The 17,468-nt window shown below is 42.7% G+C and overlaps 1 protein-coding gene across 1 annotated transcript in view; it reads left to right on the forward strand.

The window, feature by feature from the left end:
* The window catches only part of FAM83B (family with sequence similarity 83 member B), a 107,259-nt gene that overhangs the window by 29,040 nt on the left and 60,751 nt on the right, over window positions 1-17,468 (forward strand). The window lies entirely within an intron of this gene.

Here is a 17,468-nt window from a genome sequence, read left to right on the forward strand (position 1 = left end):
CCCAACTGCTAACAAATTTGCTGCTGCGATCAACTCTGAATTAGGCCCCATGTGTTTTAAAACATATCACCATTCAGAAATGTTACTACTTAGAATTTTCGAGGCAACTGCACAGGAGCAGGATCCCTTATATAGCACCACTCCTTTACTTGTATATTATTCTCTGCTTGCACAGGTATTTTAAAAATATAGGTATTTAGAAGCATTTTTATGATGATGATGATGTTTATTATTATTTTCATTATTTCTTAGTTGTTGTAATAGTAGTAGTAGTAGTAGTAGTATCATCTATTTATTATAAAGTACTTATATATTCTATAGGAGGTACAGTTTAATCGCCAGCAGAAATATTGCTTCTTATACTTTTCTTTACCTGTGTAAAGCGGCTGTCTGTGTAAGGCACTCATTCAGTTGAGTCACTCACACTACTTCCAGTGAAGAAAACAATCTAGTATAATAACAGCCCTTCCCCCACCCTTTCCACCCTGTTTTGAAAGGGATGATACAAAAGATTTAGCAAAATAAGTGCCACCAAATTCTGAAATTTAAAGACTGGTGAAAACATGACCTTTAGACTTTCTCCTTGACTATCATCTTCTAGAATATTGGCAGAAGCTTGGCCAGTGATGAGAATTATTAACATTTTGTACTGAAATTCTGTCTTTCCCAAATTCTAGTGTACTTTGTTTGAATGTGTGTTCAGTTCTGAAGGTGCAATTGTAACCAAAAAGTGCTGTCAGTTATCCCTCAAAAATAAATCAGAAACGAGTAACCTTTAAATTTATACCCCCATAAGACAGATAAGTGTGAAATATAAGTGTGCTAAAATGTATTGTTCCATATGTATAAAAACACATTCATTTTGAACAAAGGAACTCCAATGATAAGCAGAAAGTATATTACATAACACTATATATTAAAATTATTTATTATTGGAGATACAGTAACTTCTAGACTATTAAGGCTTTATGATGCAGCAGTCTGCGGAGGAACAGAACAAAATCCTCTTTGTGAATAACTTGTACCTTCCTAGTTTTTTCATAAAAGTGCATGGGTTTTAGGGCAAGATGGTAGAGCTGAGCGGACTGAGGGTGCTCTGTGCTACAGGGATCAGTATGAAATACCTCCAATCAAAATCCCGATGGTCAAAATCCTGACAGCAACTGACAGATGGTCAAAATCCCAACAATGTCAAAATCTTGACATGGACAAAATACAGACATTTAAAATACCGACATGGTCAAAATACCGACATTTAAAATGTCGACAGGTCAAAAAGCTGACACAAGTTCTTCATTTTTGTGTGTGTGTATGTCGACATAGGTCGACATGGACACCATATAAGTGTACCGCATCCCCTTGCATGGCTCGCTGCACTCGCCATGCTTCAAGCACGGTGCCTCGCATTTAATTCCCCCTCCAGGTCCACTGGGATGGTAAAGTATGAACAAGTCGGTTTCAATGAAAAAATCATGAAAAACTCGTGTCAGCTTTTTGAACTGTCGACATTTTAAATGTCAGTATTTTGACCTTGTCGGTATTTTAAATGTCGGTATTTTGTCCATGTCGGGATTTTGACCTTGTCAGGATTTTGACCTTCGGTCAATTACTGTCGGGATTTTGTCCATTGGCATATTTTGATTGTCAGTAAATTGACTGCATCCCGTGCTACAGTAGATACATATTGTGCTAGTTTCAGACACATGTAAAAAAAAAAACAAGAATTTATTTTTCAAGGAAAAACGACAAACAGGAAAAGAGATTTATAAAATGCAGATTAATTTCCAAGCAGCAGAATCAGGACCAGAAGACACTGTAATTCAGGATATTCAGAAAGAATTGGGGTGAAACAATGCAGAATATCTGGTCATTACAATTACACATAGTGTACACATAACTTTAAAACTTTAATAAAATGTTTAATTTTTCTTCCTTTAGGCTTTAGAAGTATATTGGATGTAGCGCTAAATCTAATCACATCCTAGAAAGAAAGGAAGTAGGTAGCAAACCTGTTTTTCCTCTAGAACAGTGGCACTGTACACCGAAAATGTACACTGAAGAGGAAATCTCACTGTTTGTGCCAATGTTATCTCAGCTTAACTACTATTTTCCTTTAAAACAATTGCCCTCCAGCTATTTTTCAAACATTTTAATTGTAAAGTATACAGATGTAGCCATGCTAATTTTTGCTGTGATGCAGCATGCTGCAACACGGCTTGTTGCATGGTGTGCCAGGCTGCAAATAGTCGCAGCCTGGAATGCCATGCAGTATGCCGTGATGGAACATGCCACATCGCAGTAAGATAAGCATGGCTACAGCTGTACATGCATACATACTATAGCTTCATGGCGGAAACAAGAGAAGACGGTCCACTCCATGGGACTGATTCTGAGTCATGTGCGTCTTTTGCCAGTATTGCTTCTATGACTTTACACTAAGACAACTACAAGTATTTCCCTGTAGTACATCCATGCATCTTCATATGCAAGGACTGAGATACCTACTTGAGCCTTCTTTAGACACTGAAATACTGCTTGGTGCATCTTTAGATGCAGCCATCAGTCGCACTGTTGAAACTTACACCAGCCCCATGCTAGGTGGAGAGTGTCTGTCAGAGTATGGCCTCCTATATGAGTGATGAAGTGCCTGAGTTTGCAACCACTTCAGCGACATGCCTCCAATAACATGCCAATAAAAGACGGGCCATCTACCAGCATTCACTTAACTACCTCCTTCGCAACTCCCAGTCCCCACCCAAAAAATGCCCATTACATTTAGAATATATTCAGAGCCGGCGCATCTTAATTGCAACTGTGACTGTGAAAATATCGCTCAACTGCGTCTGACACTGACATTACATGAAAATCAGGCCACATGTGTGGCAGGATCTCTCCATCCATGAAATGGGTGTTATTCGTTGGCAACTTGGCTACTATCTTGCAACCACTGATTGGCTGAGAGAGGAGTCACTTTTAGCCAATCAGCATGTAGGTGCAGGAAACTACATCGGAAACTTCAATATAGGGGAAGTCTGTATATACAGTATGTACAGTATATACAGTGCTTTCATGCTCGTTGGATCAGGTAAGCATTTTTTTTATTTTGCCAAGACAGTGGATGCTTACTGGACAAGGGGACTGATCAACACCATGGAGGAGGTGAGCATGTATTGTGAGTGTGTATTAAAGGGTTAAACTTTATGATGTGTGTGTCTCTTAATTTTTTCATATTTCCTCTACAGTTGGGTTGCAGGTGCCAGTTGGTTCTTTACTGCCCAGACATGCTGGCATTTGTGATTCTCCAAATGTCGGCATGTGGGCAGCCTTGCTGGGACCTATGGTTCCACTGTAGTAGACAATATTGAATTTTATTTTTAGAAAATTAACTTTACTCCCACCGCCCAGTAGTGCGGGAGATAGCCCAGGTCTGGGGTATACTGGGTAGTGAGGACTCATTTGTTGGTGGGGTACCTATTTCCCAAGGCATCCCTGGCTTGTTCGATGTTAGTGTTTTGCCAGGAGACCCGTGAAGCTATTTTTGGAGGACCCTACTCTTTTTTTCTTTCTATTTTTTAACAATTTATTTACACAGTAACACACAGAACATGCAACATGCTGCTCACAGCAGGTCTCTTTAAATCTCTTATTTCAGTCTGAGTTTGCTCCGTGTTTTGAAACACGATACTTAGTAAATACGTGTGTTGTATTCTTGTCTGTGGAAAGTACTGGGGAGTTGGTTCGATGGTCTGTTGATTTTTGTTTGCATGTTTGGTTATTTATTACTATTGGATCAAGTGTTTATACCCATGTTTGGCTTTAGTAAATTTTTGAGTTTCAGAAACCGGCTAAACCTGCATGAGAATGCTAACTCGACCAAATCTGATTCTTAGTAAATTTACCTCTAAGTGTTTATTTAGAATGTGATATTTAAGTAATGTAGATTATAACAATGTGATACTTCACCCTAGTATAAATAAAGGGTGAAGAATTACTTTTTAAGCTCGCAGTTTTCATATCATGCTCATCACAGACAAAAAAAAAGCTAGAAGAACGTAGCTATACAGTGCTATCTGAACCAAAACATAATATTTTCTGTTTTGTGACATTGGGCCTGACATAAAGGTGCAGGCAGATCATGTGCGGCTGCAATTTCTCATGGATATGAAAATAGGAATTTAAGCATTCCCCTTCTGTACTAGTGTGCGACGGACTTCGCACACCCTTTGGCAATGCTCAAGTGCACTAGTAGATCCAATAACTGTGTTGACAAACAATAAGCAGCCCTTGCCTGGTGCAGAGACTCCCTTGTAACGTTCTTAAGATATGGCCACTGTTGCTCCTGTGCTCTGAGACAAGTTGCGGCCACATGCAAAAACATGCCCATGCCACTCCCATAACACACCCATGCCACTCCCATAACATACCCATGCCACTCCCATAACACACCAATGCCACTCCCATAACACTCCCATGACACATCCTCTTTTTGCAAAGTCCTTAGGTCACCTCTCAGTCTCCACCCTGAGTAACCCATGGATTTCAAGTAATAGTGATGTCATAAATGCGTACACTATCACCCACTTTGGTTCACTTGTGCACAATGAGAGTTTTATAGACTTTTCACACATGTGCAGAAGAAAAGAACACTCAGTTGTGCAAACATCGGTACTGCGTCCACCTCTGATTCAGGCCCATTGTGCTTTCCCTACATTGTGTTTTTCCTACATTGTGCTTTCCCTACATTATGTTTTCCCTACATTGTGCTTTCCCTACATTGTGCTTTTCCTACATTGTGCTTTCCCTACATTGTGCTTTTCCTACATTGTGTGTTCCTACATTGTGTTTTCCCTACATTGTGCTTTCCCTACATTATGTCTTCCCTACATTGTGCTTTCCCTACATTGTGCTTTTCCTACATTGTGCTTTCAAACATTGTGCTTTCCCTACATTGTGTTGTCCCTACATTGTGCTTTCCCTACATTATGTTTTCCCTACATTGTGCTTTCCCTACATTGTGCTTTCCCTACATTATGGTTTCCCTACATTGTGCTTTCCCTACATTGTGCTTTTCCTACATTGTGCTTTCCCTACATTGTGCTTTTCCTACATTGTGTGTTCCTACATTGTGTTTTCCCTACATTGTGCTTTCCCTTTATTGTGCTTTTCCTACATTGTGTGTTCCTACATTGTGCTTTCCCTACTTTTCCTACATTGTGCTTTCCCTACATTGTGCTTTTCTACATTGTGCTTTCCCTACATTGTGTTTTCTCTTCATTGTGCTTTTCCTACATTGTGCTTTCCCTATAGTATATTGGCCCTCATTCCGAGTTGTTCGCTCGCAAGCTGCTTTTAGCAGCTTTGCACACGCTAAGCCGCCGCCTACTGGGAGTGAATCCTAGCTTATCAAAATTGCGAACGAAAGATTCTCAAAATTGCGACCACACACCTCTTAGCAGTTTCTGAGTAGCTCCAGACTTACTCGGCATCTGCGATCAGTTCAGTGCTTGTCGTTCCTGGTTTGACGTCACAAACACACCCAGCGTTCGCCCAGACACTCCTCCGTTTCTTCAGCCACTCCCGCGTTTTTCCCAGAAACGGTAGCGTTTTTTCGCACACACCCATAAAACGGCCTGTTTCCGCCCAGAAACACCCACTTCCTGTCAATCACATTACGAACACCAGAACGAAGAAAAAACCTTGTAATGCCGTGAGTAAAATTCCTAACTGCATAGCAAATTTACTTGGCGCAGTCGCACTGCAGACATTGCGCATGCGCAGTAGCGACTAATCGCTCCGTTGCAAAAAAAAAACAACGAGTGAACAACTCGGAATGACCCCCATTGAACAAGGATTTATGAGGTTGCATCCAACAAAGTGATTTTCTTGAAAAGGGGAAAATATATACTCTGAGTACACATTCTGTAAACAATGGTTGAGTAATAAGAGTGTAAAGTTGCAAACTCCAAAAATATCCTTAGAATAAGCACAGCCCGGTGAGCCTTGCAAATCAAGAAAATGTAAATGTAATAATGGGGTAAGGGTACAAAGGAAGCAGTACTTTTCTTTCTTGTGTCACTGATACAGTTCATTCAATATATCTTGAAATATTTTTGTCTCCAAAATTCCTGAATAAACAGATTATGTGGCTTGAATAACATATCCAATTGTAATACGCTGCATGCACTTGATTTGATACTTGCGAGAAAGGAGTTATTTTATGCAAGATTCTGTAGTAGACAGTTAATACATGGCCTTCCCATCCACATTGAACAGATCTACTTTAGAAATGATGCTGTGTCTCATGAAAATGAATGTGACCTTCCTCTATGATTTTTATGAAGTCAAGCATGGAATTGAAAAATATGTACCTTTTAGTGAGGCATCAATATTCATCTCTAAAACAATATTATTCCAAAACATAACAAGCCATGGTTCACTGACGTGTATGGTACATGATTCACCCTTGTCAATTCTTAACAACAGTCTGGGCACATGAATGCATACATAGAAAGCCTTGACTTTTCAGACATGCAGACAATAAATTCAGATGTGAGATAAATGGAGAATCTACTTTCATACTGTAGGTATTATGTTTGTCTCAAACATTAAAGTTTAAATACAGTGACTTTAAACATGTTTATTTGAGATTTACTGTATATGGGCATAACTGTGACTAAGTTACAGCACAAAACTGAAATATCATGATTAGAGATGAGCGCCTGAAATTTTACGGGTTTTGTGTTTTGGTTTTGGGTTCGGTTCCGCGGCCGTGTTTTGGGTTCGAACGCGTTTTGGCAAAACCTCACCGAATTATTTTTGTCGGATTCGGGTGTGTTTTGGATTCGGGTGTTTTTTTCCAAAAACACTAAAAAACAGCTTAAATCATAGAATTTGGGGGTCATTTTGATCCCAAAGTATTATTAACCTCAAAAACCATAATTTACACTCATTTTCAGTCTATTCTGAATACCTCACACCTCACAATATTATTTTTAGTCCTAAAATTTGCACCGAGGTCGCTGTGTGAGTAAGATAAGCGACCCTAGTGGCCGACACAAACACCGGGCCCATCTAGGAGTGGCACTGCAGTGTCACGCAGGATGTCCCTTCCAAAAAACCCTCCCCAAACAGCACATGACGCAAAGAAAAAAAGAGGCGCAGTGAGGTAGCTGACTGTGTGAGTAAGATTAGCGACCCTAGTGGCCGACACAAACACCGGGCCCATCTAGGAGTGGCACTGCAGTGTCACGCAGGATGGCCCTTCCAAAAAACCCTCCCCAAACAGCACATGACGCAAAGAAAAAAAGAGGCGCAATGAGGTAGCTGACTGTGTGAGTAAGATTAGCGACCCTAGTGGCCGACACAAACACCGGGCACATCTAGGAGTGGCACTGCAGTGTCACGCAGGATGTCCCTTCCAAAAAACCCTCCCCAAACAGCACATGACGCAAAGAAAAAAAGAGGTGCAATGAGGTAGCTGTGTGAGTAAGATTAGCGACCCTAGTGGCCGACACAAACACCGGGCACATCTAGGAGTGGCACTGCAGTGTCACGCAGGATGTCCCTTCCAAAAAACCCTCCCCAAACAGCACATGACGCAAAGAAAAAAAGAGGCGCAATGAGGTAGCTGTGTGAGTAAGATTAGCGACCCTAGTGGCCGACACAAACACCGGGCCCATCTAGGAGTGGCACTGCAGTGTCACGCAGGATGTCCCTTCCAAAAAACCCTCCCCAATCAGCACATGATGCAAAGAAAAAGAAAAGAAAAAAGAGGTGCAAGATGGAATTATCCTTGGGCCCTCCCACCCACCCTTATGTTGTATAAACAAAACAGGACATGCACACTTTAACCAACCCATCATTTCAGTGACAGGGTCTGCCACACGACTGTGACTGATATGACGGGTTGGTTTGGACCCCCCCCAAAAAAGAAGCAATTAATCTCTCCTTGCACAAACTGGCTCTACAGAGGCAAGATGTCCACCTCATCTTCACCCTCCGATATATCACCGTGTACATCCCCCTCCTCACAGATTATCAATTCGTCCCCACTGGAATCCACCATCTCAGCTCCCTGTGTACTTTGTGGAGGCAATTGCTGCTGGTCAATGTCTCCGCGGAGGAATTGATTATAATTCATTTTAATGAACATCATCTTCTCCACATTTTCTGGATGTAACCTCGTACGCCGATTGCTGACAAGGTGAGCGGCGGCACTAAACACTCTTTCGGAGTACACACTTGTGGGAGGGCAACTTAGGTAGAATAAAGCCAGTTTGTGCAAGGGCCTCCAAATTGCCTCTTTTTCCTGCCAGTATAAGTACGGACTGTGTGACGTGCCTACTTGGATGCGGTCACTCATATAATCCTCCACCATTCTATCAATGTTGAGAGAATCATATGCAGTGACAGTAGACGACATGTCCGTAATCGTTGTCAGGTCCTTCAGTCCGGACCAGATGTCAGCATCAGCAGTCGCTCCAGACTGCCCTGCATCACCGCCAGCGGGTGGGCTCGGAATTCTGAGCCTTTTCCTCGCACCCCCAGTTGCGGGAGAATGTGAAGGAGGAGATGTTGACAGGTCGCGTTCCGCTTGACTTGACAATTTTGTCACCAGCAGGTCTTTCAACCCCAGCAGACCTGTGTCTGCCGGAAAGAGAGATCCAAGGTAGGCTTTAAATCTAGGATCGAGCACGGTGGCCAAAATGTAGTGCTCTGATTTCCAAAGATTGACCACCCGTGAATCCTTGTTAAGCGAATTAAGGGCTGCATCCACAAGTCCCACATGCCTAGCGGAATCGCTCCGTGTTAGCTCCTTCTTCAATGCCTCCAGCTTCTTCTGCAAAAGCCTGATGAGGGGAATGACCTGACTCAGGCTGGCAGTGTCTGAACTGACTTCACGTGTGGCAAGTTCAAAGGGCATCAGAACCTTGCACAACGTTGAAATCATTCTCCACTGCACTTGAGACAGGTGCATTCCATCTCCTATATCGTGCTCAATTGTATAGGCTTGAATGGCCTTTTGCTGCTCCTCCAACCTCTGAAGCATATAGAGGGTTGAATTCCACCTCGTTACCACTTCTTGCTTCAGATGATGGCAGGGCAGGTTCAGTAGTTTTTGGTGGTGCTCCAGTCTTCTGTACGTGGTGCCTGTACGCCGAAAGTGTCCCGCAATTTTTCTGGCCACCGACAGCATCTCTTGCACGCCCCTGTCGTTTTTTAAAAAATTCTGCACCACCAAATTCAAGGTATGTGCAAAACATGGGACGTGCTGGAATTTGCCCATATTTAATGCACACACAATATTGCTGGCGTTGTCCGATGCCACAAATCCACAGGAGAGTCCAATTGGGGTAAGCCATTCCGCGATGATCTTCCTCAGTTGCCGTAAGAGGTTTTCAGCTGTGTGCGTATTCTGGAAAGCGGTGATACAAAGCGTAGCCTGCCTAGGAAAGAGTTGGCGTTTGCGAGATGCTGCTACTGGTGCCGCCGCTGCTGTTCTTGCGGCGGGAGTCCATACATCTACCCAGTGGGCTGTCACAGTCATATAGTCATGACCCTGCCCTGCTCCACTTGTCCACATGTCCGTGGTTAAGTGGACATTGGGTACAACTGCATTTTTTAGGACACTGGTGAGTCTTTTTCTGACGTCCGTGTACATTCTCGGTATCGCCTGCCTAGAGAAGTGGAACCTAGATGGTATTTGGTAACGGGGGCACACTGCCTCAATAAATTGTCTAGTTCCCTGTGAACTAACGGCGGATACCGGACGCACGTCTAACACCAACATAGTTGTCAAGGACTCAGTTATCCGCTTTGCAGTAGGATGACTGCTGTGATATTTCATCTTCCTCGCAAAGGACTGTTGAACAGTCAATTGCTTACTGGAAGTAGTACAAGTGGGCTTACGACTTCCCCTCTGGGATGACTATCGACTCCCAGCGGCAACAACAGCAGCGCCAGCAGCAGTAGGCGTTACACGCAAGGATGCATCGGAGGAATCCCAGGCAGGAGAGGACTCGTCAGACTTGCCAGTGACATGGCCTGCAGGACTATTGGCATTCCTGGGGAAGGAGGAAATTGACACTGAGGGAGTTGGTGGGGTGGTTTGCGTGAGCTTGGTTACAAGAGGAAGGGATTTACTGGTCAGTGGACTGCTTCCGCTGTCACCCAAAGTTTTTGAACTTGTCACTGACTTATTATGAATGCGCTGCAGGTGACGTATAAGGGAGGATGTTCCAAGGTGGTTAACGTCCTTACCCCTACTTATTACAGCTTGACAAAGGGAACACACGGCTTGACACCTGTTGTCCGCATTTCTGGTGAAATACCTCCACACCGAAGAGCTGATTTTTTTTGGTATTTTCACCAGGCATGTCAACGGCCATATTCCTCCCACGGACAACAGGTGTCTCCCCGGGTGCCTGACTTAAACAAACCACCTCACCATCAGAATCCTCCTGGTCAATTTCCTCCCCAGCGCCAGCAACACCCATATCCTCCTCATCCTGGTGTACTTCAACACTGACATCTTCAATCTGACTATCAGGAACTGGACTGCGGGTGCTCCTTCCAGCACTTGCAGGGGGCATGCAAATAGTGGAAGGCGCATGCTCTTCACGTCCAGTGTTGGGAAGGTCAGGCATCGCAAACGACACAATTGGACTCTCCTTGTGGATTTGGGATTTCAAAGAACGCACAGTTCTTTGCGGTGCTTTTGCCAGCTTGAGTCTTTTCAGTTTTCTAGCGAGAGGCTGAGTGCTTCCATCCTCATGTGAAGCTGAACCACTAGCCATGAACATAGGCCAGGGCCTCAGCCGTTCCTTGCCACTCCGTGTGGTAAATGGCATATTGGCAAGTTTACGCTTCTCCTCCGACAATTTTATTTTAGGTTTTGGAGTCCTTTTTTTCCTGATATTTGGTGTTTTGGATTTGACATGCTCTGTACTATGACATTGGGCATCGGCCTTGGCAGACGACGTTGCTGGCATTTCATCGTCTCGGCCATGACTAGTGGCAGCAGCTTCAGCACGAGGTGGAAGTGGATCTTGATCTTTCCCTAATTTTGGAACCTCAACTTTTTTGTTCTCCATATTTTATAGGCAGAACTAAAAGGCACCTCAGGTAAACAATGGAGATGGATGGATTGGATACTAGTATACAATTATGGACGGACTGCCACGGTTAGGTGGTATAAAAAAACCACGGTTAGGTGGTATATAATACAATTATGGATGGACGGACTGCCTGCCGAGTGCCGACACAGAGGTAGCCACAGCCGTGAACTACCGCACTGTACACTGGTTGATAAAGAGATAGTAGTATACTCGTAACAACTAGTATGACGACGGTATAAAGAATGAAAAAAAAACCACGGTTAGGTGGTATATATTATAAAACAATTATGGTTGGACGGACTGCCTGCCGAGTGCCGACACAGAGGTAGCCACAGCCGTGAACTACCGCACTGTACACTGGTTGATAAAGAGATAGTAGTATACTCGTAACAACTAGTATGACGACGGTATAAAGAATGAAAAAAAAACCACGGTTAGGTGGTATATATTATAATACAATTATGGTTGGACGGACTGCCTGCCGAGTGCCGACACAGAGGTAGCCACAGCCGTGAACTACCGCACTGTACACTGGTTGATAAAGAGATAGTAGTATACTCGTAACAACTAGTATGACGACGGTATAAAGAATGAAAAAAAAACCACGGTTAGGTGGTATATATTATAATACAATTATGGATGGACGGACTGCCTGCCGAGTGCCGACACAGAGGTAGCCACAGCCGTGAACTACCGCACTGTACACTGGTTGATAAAGAGATAGTAGTATACTCGTAACAACTAGTATGACGACGGTATAAAGAATGAAAAAAAAACCACGGTTAGGTGGTATATATTATAATACAATTATGGTTGGACGGACTACCTGCCGAGTGCCGACACAGAGGTAGCCACAGCCGTGAACTACCGCACTGTACACTGGTTGATAAAGAGATAGTAGTATACTCGTAACAACTAGTATGACGACGGTATAAAGAATGAAAAAAAAACCACGGTTAGGTGGTATATAATACAATTATGGTTGGACGGACTGCCTGCCGAGTGCCGACACAGAGGTAGCCACAGCCGTGAACTACCGCACTGTACACTGGTTGATAAAGAGATAGTAGTATACTCGTAACAACTAGTATGACGACGGTATAAAGAATGAAAAAAAAACCACGGTTAGGTGGTATATATTATAATACAATTATGGTTGGACGGACTGCCTGCCGAGTGCCGACACAGAGGTAGCCACAGCCGTGAACTACCGCACTGTACACTGGTTGATAAAGAGATAGTAGTATACTCGTAACAACTAGTATGACGACGGTATAAAGAATGAAAAAAAAACCACGGTTAGGTGGTATATATTATAATACAATTATGGATGGACGGACTGCCTGCCGAGTGCCGACACAGAGGTAGCCACAGCCGTGAACTACCGCACTGTACACTGGTTGATAAAGAGATAGTAGTATACTCGTAACAACTAGTATGACGACGGTATAAAGAATGAAAAAAAAACAACGGTTAGGTGGTATATAATACAATCATGGTTGGACGGACTGCCTGCCGAGTGCCGACACAGAGGTAGCCACAGCCGTGAACTACCGCACTGTACACTGGTTGATAAAGAGATAGTAGTATACTCGTAACAACTAGTATGACGACGGTATAAAGAATGAAAAAAAAACCACGGTTAGGTGGTATATATTATAATACAATTATGGATGGACGGACTGCCTGCCGAGTGCCGACACAGAGGTAGCCACAGCCGTGAACTACCGCACTGTACTGTGTCTGCTGCTAATATAGACTGGTTGATAAAGAGATAGTATACAATACTACTAATATACTGGTGGTCAGGCACTGGTCACCACTAGTCACACTGGCAGTGGCACTCCTGCAGCAAAAGTGTGCACTGTTTAATTTTAATATAATATTATTTATCATGTACTCCTGGCTCCTGCTATAACAACCTGCAGTGCTCCCCAGTCTCCCCCACAATTATAAGCTTTATATACAATACATTGATGTGCAGCACACTGGGCTGAGCAGTGCACACAGACTGAGTCACTGTGTGACTGTGTATCGTTTTTTTCAGGCAGAGAACGGATATATTAAATAAAACAAACAACTGCACTGTCTCTGGTGGTCACTGGTCACTGTGGTCGTCAGTCACTAAACTCTGTCTGCACTCTCTTCTAATCTACAGTATCACAGCAATCTCTCTCTCTCTCTCTCTTCTAAATCTAATCTAAATGGAGAGGACGCCAGCCACGTCCTCTCCCTATCAATCTCAATGCACGTGTGAAAATGGCGGCGACGCGCGGCTCCTTATATAGAATCCGAGTCTCGCGAGAATCCGACAGCGTCATGATGACGTTCGGGCGCGCTCGGGTTAACCGAGCAAGGCGGGAAGATCCGAGTCGCTCGGACCCGTGAAAAAAAAAGTGAAGTTCGTGCGGGTTCGGATTCAAAGAAACCGAACCCGCTCATCTCTAATCATGATACTGTAGCTGCAATGTTATCTTACTTGCTTTGAAACACAGGATATTTAAACGAACCATTTGTCATTAGCATTTCTAAGCTACTTTGATCATTTATGAGTTAGTATTGTAAGTGCCATGGTTATTAAAATGATGCTTTGAAAGCGCAGTGTCTGAGAGCGTATGATGCTGCATCAGAGCGAGATTAGGGGCGGGGGAAGTTATCTTTTTGAACTTGTCAACATTCGTCATTAATTCAAATTCTAATTCACCTCCATAATGCATGAGTTTAACCTTTTCTAAAATACACTCTATTTAGATCTGAGAAAGACTGTCACTTTATAACATTTACTAATACAGATGTAAAAATTATCTGGGTCATGTTGGTATTTACAGCTAATGCTTATAAAAGTGATGACAATGGTTCTGCTATTGATGGCGGATGGGGGATGGTTTTTCACCAATGGCAATTAACCATTGAGGATATGCATAGAAACAGAGAGTTTGACGGCAGATAAGAACCACTTGTCCCATCTAGTCTGCCCCCTTTATAAGCTTCTTGTTACCATTATTGTTATCTGAAAAGTAATTTTCTTCAAATTTTCCCTGAACCTAATTCCCTCCAGTTTCAGTGCATGTCTTTGTGTTCTAGTACTTCTCTTCCTTTTGAAGAATGTCTCCTTCCTGTACTTTATTATAACCCTTGATAGATTTGAAAGTTTATATCATGTCCTCCCTTTCCTATCTCTGTTTCAAACTATACATATTAACATTGTTTAGTCTTTTCTGGTATGTTTTGTGGTATAGACTATGCACCATTTTAGTTGCTCTTCTAAACCACACACATATCAAGCTAGAGATGTGCGGCTGGCACTTTTCATGTTTTGTGTTTTGGTTTTGGTTCTAATTCCATTTTCATGTTTTGGTTTTGGCTTGGTTTTGCCAAAACCACCCTTTTGAGTTTTGGTTTTGGTTTTGGATCTGGATGATTTTTGAAAAAAAACAAAAAATGGCTAAAATCACAGAATTTGGGGGTAATTTTGATCCTACGGTATTATTAACCTCAATAACATTCATTTCCACTCATTTCCAGTCTGTTCTGAACACCTCACACCTCACAATATTGTTTTTAGGCCAAAAGGTTGCACCGAGGTGGCTGTATGACTAAGCTAAACGACACAAGTGTGCGGCACAAACACCTGGCCCATGTAGGAGTGGCACTGCAGTGTCAGACATGAGGGCAAATATAAAAAAAGGCCCCAAACAGCACATGATGCAAAGAAGAAAAAGAGGTGCACCGAGGCTGCTGTATGACAAGCCAAGCGACACAGGTGTGTGACACAAACACCTGGTCCATCTAGGAGTGGCACTGCAGTGTCAAACAGGATGGCACTTTTCAAAAACTAGGCCCCAAACAGCACCTCATGCAAAGATGTAGAATAGGTGCAATGAGGTAGCTGTATGACTAAGTCAATCAACCCAAACAATTGGCCCATCTAGGAGTGGGACTGCAGTATCAGACAGAATGGCACTTTTCAAAAACTAGGCCCCAAACAGCACCTCATGCAAAGATGTCAAAGAGGTGCAATGAGGTAGCTGTATGACTAATCCAAGCGACAGAAACAATTCCCACTGGAATTATACGTTCAAATCACTGGAATTAAATGGCAAAAATCACTGGAATTATACTGCAAAATCACTGGAATTATACTGCAAAATCACTGGAATTAAATGGTAAAATGTAGGTTAAGGGCTTCCATCGTCATTTGAAGCTGAACCACCAGTCATGAACATAGGCCAGGGCCTTAGCCGTTCCTTGCTACTCAGTGTCGTAAATGGCATATTGGCAAGTTTACGTTTCTCCTCAGACCATTTAAATTTCTTTTTTGGGTCTTTTTACTGAACTTTGGCTTTTTGGATTTTACATGCCCTCTATTATCACATTGGGCATCGGCCTTGGCAGATGACGTTGATGGCATTTTATCGTCATGACTAGTGGCAGCAGCTACAGCACTAGTAGGAAGTGGTTCTTGATCTTTCCCTATTTTATCCTCCAAATTTTTGTTCTCCATTATTTTTCTGGAGTTATATAACACAATATGCGGCACAGGAGAGTGTACCCCTACACCTCACAGGGCAAACCCTGTAAAAATTATTTGGATTAAATATTAATAACCCCTTTATTTGGAGTAAATAATATACAGCACAGGACATCACCACTGAACTTATATGGCAGCACCACTGGACTGATGCAGGACAACACAGCACCACTGCAATGGACTGGATTTACACAGCAGCACTGGACACATGGCAGCATAGGACACCACCACTGTGAATTGTCACTGGACTGACTGATGCACAGGACACTACCACTGGTCTGATGCAGGACAACACAGCAACACTGTAAGGGACTTGTTGTTATTATAATTTATTATTATATGGTAGCAGTGGACATATGACTGCAGAGTATACCACTATGACTGCCTGGTCACTGGAATGACTGATGGCTGATGCACAGGACACTACCACTAGTCTGATGCAGGACAACACAGCAACACTGTAAGGGACTTGTTATTATAATTTATTATTATACGGCAGCACTGGACATATGGCAGCAGAGTATACCACTGTGACTGCCTGGTCACTGGAATGACTGATGGCTGATGCACTGGACCCTACCACTGGGCTGATGCAGCACAAGACACCACCACTGAACTGATGCAGCACAACACAGCGCCACTGGACCGGACTTATACAGCTGCACTGGACATATGGCAGCAAGAGGACACAACCATTGTGACTGGACAAATACAGCCCAAGACACGGACACTCAGAGAACAGAGACACGTTCTCTCCCTACACTCTCCAATGCCAGAGTGAAAATGGCGGCAACGCACAGTCTGACTCTACAGTGTCAGACTGTGGCTGAAAACAAGCATACATTATTTCTGTATAAGGAACAGTAGAGAAGAAATACACAGTTAATGAAAAGGTGATAATATGAGGAAAAGGGTGGGGAGGTACTAGTCATAAGAGTTACAATCTAATTTAAAAAAAAAATACCATATGCATTGCAAATCAAACCTAACTTTATATTACACTAATTTGGCATTTGTTTTTCTGACAATAGTTTAATAAACTACATGCTAATTAAGGGCCTTATTCTCAGTATGGATCACATCAGCGATGAGATAACATACTGAAGAATTTATGCCCAGTGCACACGCGCAGGAGCCATACTGTACATGCGCACACAGTGAGATGCGATCGCATCTCACTAATGCATCACCACTATTTTAGCAAAACTACAACTGAAGCTGAATAAGGCCCTAAATTAATTTTTAAATGTAATTTGTTAATAGAGAGTGGCAAGGAGATGGCGTTACGTTAATTCTATATTTAACAGTTAATTTTTTATTTATTAGTGTATATTTTTGCCGATTGGCCTTTTCCTGTAACAAGTATGAAGATGGGCGTTGTCCGGAGCACAAACACAATAATAACAGAACACCAATATCACAGATTTTGCTGTGCACATCTGGGATTGCATGGAAAACTCTGTGATGTTGGAAGACATGAGGTGCCAGTAAAATGGGCAGAATGTTGGCACCTCAGTGACATCTAACTAAAACTAAATGCCCCCCCACTGTGTCTTGGGAAAACCCATCTCTGGCCCTGTCAGTTTATTTAATAATGATATTCCTTTTAAAGCATGTCTAACAGGTTCCTGACATTATGTTATTTAGAGGGCCTCACCCTAGCCTACAGCTTCATAATACCTATTGTATGCTTTTAATTTTTATCAGTGTGTCTGCAAATGAAATACAGTATATTACCTGTGCACATAATATAGTTATTACATAGCTAACAAGTCTTCAGATAATGTTGTTATCCTATGTTACAAAACCATAGCAACTGT

This window comes from Pseudophryne corroboree, chromosome 4 (genome assembly GCF_028390025.1).
Source record: "Pseudophryne corroboree isolate aPseCor3 chromosome 4, aPseCor3.hap2, whole genome shotgun sequence".
NCBI lineage: Eukaryota > Metazoa > Chordata > Amphibia > Anura > Myobatrachidae > Pseudophryne > Pseudophryne corroboree.